The following is a 6,752-nucleotide window of genomic DNA, read 5'->3' as shown; positions in this document are numbered from 1 at the left end:
TGACGAGAACTGTGAGAACCATGGCCCGATGATGCACCACGGTGAACTTGGCGAGCGGATTGAGCATGCATGAATGGACGACCTCTGTCGTGCTGGAACTGACCCCCATGAGGAGCACCACTGAATCCACCCTGACCACGAGGCCTCTTGGCCTCCCTATCAACCCTCTCCTGACCGCGAACTATCTCAATCTGTCGAGCAATGTTGACAACCTCATTAAAAGTAACACCAGACATTCTCTCTCTTGTCATAAGTAACCGAAGCTGAAAATGGAGGCCATCTACAAACCTCCTGATCCTCTCTCGGTCTATGGGAACCAACCAGATCGCATGACGGGCCAACTCGGAGAACCGCATCTCATACTGTTTCATAGACATATCACCCTGACGAAGCTGCTCAAACTATCTGTGCAGATCTTCTCTGCGGGACTGAGGTACAAACTTCTCCAGAAAGAGAACGGAGAACTATTGCCAAGTAAGGGGTGATGTGCCAACCGGCCTACGCCTCTCGTAAGCCTCCCATCAACTGAATGCAGCCCCATAGAACTAGAAAGTAGTAAATGAGACCCCATTGGTCTCTAGAATACCTACTGTCCGGAGCATCCTCTGACATTTATCTAAGAAACCCTGTGCATCCTCACCCTCTGCACCACTGAAAGATGGAGGCTGGAGTCTCCCAAACCTCTCCAATCTACGCTGCTCATCCTCAGGCATAACAGGAACTACATAGTCTTGAACAGCTGCACCTGGCTGGGCTGACGGTGCACCCGGTGTCTGAAGCCCCTGAACAACCTGCTCCGGTGTGCGAGCGGCGGGAGTCTAAGCGCCTCCCCCGACCTGCGAAGTGGTTACGGCCGTCGAGATAGAGACCGCCTGAGCAAGGCCGGTACACACTGCCAGAATCTGAGCTAGGACCTTCTAAATGCCTGGAATCACAATAGGCACAGGTGGTGCCTGAGCTGGTGCATCAACAACTGAAATTTGATCCTGATCTGGGGCAACTAGTGGGTCTGTAGGTACTGCCCCAGCTGTTGTGCGTGCTGCACCTCTGCCCCTACCACGACCTCGGCCTCTCGCGGCCCTGGCAAGTGGTATTGGTGGTTGTCCATCCTGACCGGTAGTACGAGTCCTCACCATCTGTCAGAGAATGAAATAACAGAAGTTTAGTTGCTAGAATAAATAGATTCGCACGACAAGAATTCAAGAATGTGAGATTTCCTAAAGGTTCTACAGCCTCTCGAAGATAAGTACAGACGTCTCCTTACCGATCCACAAGACTCTACTAAACCCGCTCATGACTCGTGAGACCTATGTAACTTAGGCTCTGATACCAACTTGTCACGACCCAACCTAACCCTGTCATGATGGCGCCTATCGTGAAACTAGGCAAGCCGACTCATTTCCAAAACAAACCGATATTTTCATTTCAAAGATAATTTCAAGGTTATTTAACATAAAACCCTTCGTAAAGGAGTTCAAATCAAAACAAAAGTGCGAAAAAGAAAAGCCCGACATCAGGGTGTCACTAGTCATGAGCATCTACTATAATTTGTCTAACGATATCGAGACTAACATAGTCTGAAAAATAGCTAAATACAACTAAAGGAAGATAAGAGGGAGAAGAGCACGGCTGCGATCGCCAAGCATCTACCTTGCTATCCCCGAGAAAATCTGTAACCGGAATAGTCAATAACCGCTACCGTGTCCAAATACGCCTGGAACTTCACACAAGGTGCAGGGAGTAACGTGAGTACACCAACTCAGTAAGTAACAACAGTAAATAAAGACTGAGAAGTAGTGACGAGCAATAATGCAAGTAAAGTTCATATCACAAAAATTCAGTAAAATACAACATGCTTTTAAAACCAGAGTTTGAATCAAATCAGCTCTATTAAATCCAGTTCCAGTAAAATCATTTAAAGACATCTTTCAACAGTTTTCAAACAAAGGCTCAATGCAAAGGTGAGCAAAAATAATGAAATCATAATCAGCCCCTCGGGAAACATCACTCATATACAACCACTCGGGCAAACCTCACAATCACTCGTATACAGCCCCTCGGGCAGACGTGACCATCACTCATGCCTCCCAGTCACTCGACACTCGACACTCGCACTCAGTAGGTACCTGCGCTCACTGGGAGTGTGTACGGACTCCGGAGGGGCTCCTTCAGCCCAAGCGCTATATCAAGCCAATCATGGCATAAATCAATGAGGCCCTCGGCCTATATCAAACATGTTGCGGCGTGCAGCCCGATCCCATAAATATCCTCACAAATTAGGCCCTCAGCCTCACTCAGTCAAAAACCTCTCCAGCCTCTCGGGCTCTCCAAAAACAAAGTATTCAACCCAAACAACATTTATATAATGCATCACAATAGAGTAATAGAGACTGAGTTATGCTGTAAATATGTATAAACATGACTGAGTATAGATTTTCAATCAAAAACAATGAGAGGATAGCAAGAAAAGGCTTCTAAAGGTCCAAACAACGCTGGCATAAGGCCTAAACATGGCATCCAGCCTAATTTACAGAAATTCTTTCTAAAACACATAGGAATCATATAGTTTCAACAAAATATTCAACTTTACAGTTGATACGGGACGGACCAAGTCACAATCCCCAACGATGCACACCCACACGCCTGTCACCTAGCATGTGAGCCACATCCAAATAGTAAAATGATACAAAATTCCGGGGTTTCATACACTCAGGACCAGATTTACAATCGTTACTTACCTCAAACCGATCAAATCCCTACTCCGCGATGCTCTTGCCCCTCGATTCGACCTCTACATGCTCTGAATCTATTCACAATCAGTACAATACCATCAATTTATGCTAAAGGAATGAATTCCACAAGAAAAACTACCAATTTAAACCAAAAACCCGAAATTGGGTCACACTCGGCCCCCAGGGCCATATCTCGAAATCCGACAAAAATTATAAACTTGAAAGCCCATTTACTCACAAGTCCATACATACAAAATTTATCAAAATCCGACACTGTTTGATCCCTCAAATCCTCCCATCAAATTCTCCAAAATCCCAAGCTCTATCCCCTCATTTTCACCCCTAATTTTTACTAATTAAATGATTAAACAACGAAAAATCACCATAGATAGGAGTATTAGAGCTCAAGCAACTTACCTCAATGAAACCGCCCTGAATCTCTCTTCAAAATCACTCCAAAAGCTCCAAAAACCGACTTGAAAAGAGTGGAAATGAACCAAAATTCGCGAAGTCTTCTTTTTATACTTTCTGCCCAGGGCTTTCGCACCTGCGGCCAAATATGCGCACTTGTGGTGCCGCATCTGAGCAAGAAACTCCGCACCTGTGGAAAATCATTAATTCCCCCAACTTCGCACCTACGCTCCATATCCGCATCTGCGACCACGCAGGTGCGGAAAAGACCTCGCACCTGTGGACGCTGTCTGACCTCCTCACTTCCGCTTCTGCGGGCGCCTATCTGCATCTGCGGAGCCGCAGATGCGACCTCCCCTATGCACCTGCGGACCCAGCCTACTTCAACTCCGTCCGCACCTGCGAACTTCCGCGCGCGTCTGCGACCTCGCACTTGCGGCTCCCCACCCGCAGGTGTGGAAAACACTAGTAGCCTCAATACCAGCAGAATCAGCAACTTTCAACACCAAAAATCAATCTGTTAGCCACCCGAAACTCACCCGAGGCACTCGGGATCTAAACCAATCACACTAACAAGTCATATGTCAACATATGAACTTAGTCGAACCTTCGGAACACTCAAAGCGACATCAAAACACTAAATTACACTCGGATTCAAGCTTAAGGACTCCTAAACTTCCGAAATCCACCAATGATGCCGAAACCCGCTAAACCACGTCCGAATAACCTCAAATTTTACACACAAGTCAAAAATAATATCACAAACCTATTCCAACTTCTGGAATTCTATTCTGACTCCGATATCAAATTTTCCATTGCCGACCAAAATCGCCAAATTTTCAACTTTCGTCAATTCAAGCCTAATTCTACCACGGACCTCCAAATCACATTCTGGACGCGCTCCTAAGTCCAAAATCACCTAATGGAGCTAACAGAACCATCACAATTCAAATCCGAGGTCGTTTACACATAAGTCAACGTCCGGTTAACTTTTTCAACTTAAGCTTCCACTTTAGAGACTAAGTGTCTCAATCCACTCTGAAACCACCCCGGACCCGAACCAACTAACCTGATATATCATAATATAGCTAAAAAGCACAAAAGGAAGCAGAAATAGAGAAAACGGGGCTATAACTCTCGAAACAACCGGGTCGTTATATATATATATATATATATATATATATACATGTATAACTTTTCTACCATCAGACACATGAATCATGTAAACTTTTCAAGTTTGTTTTTTTGTCTTATTCATTTGTTTTTGCTTCTTTCTCTTGGACTAGTTCTTTTTTTCTTCTTTTTTTTCCTAATTTCTACCATTATTTTAAAAATTAAAGAGAACAAATACGTGAATCATCTTGTAACTTTTCAAATTCTTTTTTGACTTTTCTTGTTTTTGATATTTTCTTTGACTAATCTTATTTTTTTATTTTTTTAAATTAATAGATCTCCTAGAATTCTCCCAGTAACTTTAATAGATTCATATCCTTGGATATTTATGCAAAATGAAAAGTCTTATCTATTACTATAAATAGACTTCTTCTCCCTTTTTTCTTGTGCAGATTCTTCTTCTTTGTCTCCTATTCCTCTTTAAAATAACAAACTAACAACCAATACAAGTTCTTTTTTCATAAGGTATATTTTTTTTGTAGTGTGTCAATTTAAGTCACACTGAATGACGTAATTTCATCCGACGACATTCTTCTAATGATAAGGAATTTAACTATTATGCTAATGAAGACATTACTGCAGAGATTGATGAAGGAGATGGGCCTTCTGGTATTCCTTTAGAAATGCAAGACAAGTCTTCTACTATTATGGAGGCGTTGTGTGATAGAATTAGAGATTAAATTATTGAGAAATATTATCATGTGTGAGTGACTTTGCTTATTATTTCATGGTTGATTATCAATATATAGTAATTTATGGAATAAACTTTAAGTCACACTGAATGACGTATTTTAATTATTCAAATCATCGTGTAAATAACAAGTAATTATACTAGATAATATTATTGCTTTGGTATAGCTATATATGTTACAATGATTTAAATATTTAGTATGTATGTTTACTTTATGTTTATATTTTAATTAAAGTAAATAAAATAATAATAACAGTCTCTTATAATAAATATTTAAATTTATGTTTCTCTTTAAAATAATTATAAAACCTTGGTACTATCCTTTTTGGTAATTAGACACTCAAAAATGCTTTTTATACAGATTGGTCAAACACAATTTGTTTATCAAATATTGCAAAAAGTACTTCTTAAATGAATTTGCCAAACACACATTGTTTTTTTTAAAAGTGCTTTTCAAAATGAGCAGTTTTTGACAGCTTGGCCAAACGGGCTCTAAATTACGGTTTGCCCAGAAGCTGAAAGGCTTAAATGAGGTCATAGTGTAGGAAACTTGAATAGAACCAAATTGACAGTGACGAGAAACCTAACACCAAAATATTGATTGGCACAACAGAATGGATACTTAATTCAAAATGGCTAAACTGCTGGCCATATTTACATTGATTCTTCCCAATTGCAGATGCCTGCCAAAACTGCAAAAGATAAAGGTTGTTGTGTCGATGCTGCTGATGTGTGGCTTGCTGACCACCAAGTGGAGGGGGTGCTGTAGCTTGATAAGGTTGAGGATGATACTGTTAATAAGGTTGGGGAGGTGGTGGCGTATACCCATAGGGTGGATAATAAGGTGGGTAAAATTAACCTTGAGGAGAAGCCCCTCCTGGGATTGGACTAGGGCTCCTATCCTTTGTGGATCCATTGATGGATAATGCGGTCTGTCTTGTTGAGGAATTGTGGGTATGTTGAAGCAAGGCATGGATGGGGGTTAGTCCAGAAGAGGCTAATTCTGCTGTTGTGTTATGACTGCCCTAGGCAACAATCCACTGAGAGCCACAACAGCCTACTGCCTTGCTTCATCAGAGATCTCGGACTCTGGCTTAGGAACTTGAGGTCTTCACTAGAGTAGCTTCAGTCTCATGCCCTTTATCACCAGCTTGTTTGCTAGTTCCTGAGCTGATTTCTCTGCACCTTCTCTGGTTGTATACGTTGTTGCGAAAGCACAAACACACTGGACCACCATTTTGCTAGATTCAATTTCACCATCTGCATAAAAGTGGTCCCTAAGTTCTTGTTCAATGATTCTTTCATCAACACCACCCACATAGAGGGTCCTAATGCTCTTGTCATCAGGGGCCTCCATTGAAGGCATTTCACCTGCTTTATTAAGTAGCGTTAAAGCCACTGGATCATTGACTCTTGATATATTTCAGATACAGTACAGTGAAAACTTTGTCAGTCAAAACCAATATGAGCCAATGAACATTCAGCAAGATAGTAATAAAATTCATCTCTTCAACTTTAAGTTAGAGAACAATGTAGGAATAAATAAATCTTTGTAAAAGAGGACAGAATATATCTAGCAGAAAATTTATGGTCACTACAAATCACAGTATTACAAATACATTGATTCTTCCATACAACCAACACAGTGAAGATAAGCAAAAGACATTTCACAAGAAAAACAGCCTAGTCATCATGTAAAAAGGTGTGTCCCAAAAGTGCATAGAATATTTCACTGATTGCTCATG

General features: G+C 41.4%; 1 pseudogene; it reads right to left on the bottom strand.

The window, feature by feature from the left end:
* Positions 1-5,508: 5,508 nt before the first annotated feature.
* LOC138903206 (zinc finger CCCH domain-containing protein 49-like) lies at positions 5,509-6,427 on the bottom strand (annotated as a pseudogene).
* Positions 6,428-6,752: the final 325 nt, after the last annotated feature.

The sequence above is a fragment of the Nicotiana tomentosiformis genome, chromosome 12, assembly GCF_000390325.3.
Source record: "Nicotiana tomentosiformis chromosome 12, ASM39032v3, whole genome shotgun sequence".
NCBI classification, from domain to species: Eukaryota; Viridiplantae; Streptophyta; class Magnoliopsida; order Solanales; family Solanaceae; genus Nicotiana; species Nicotiana tomentosiformis.
This window is presented reverse-complemented; position numbering and strand designations above follow the sequence as displayed.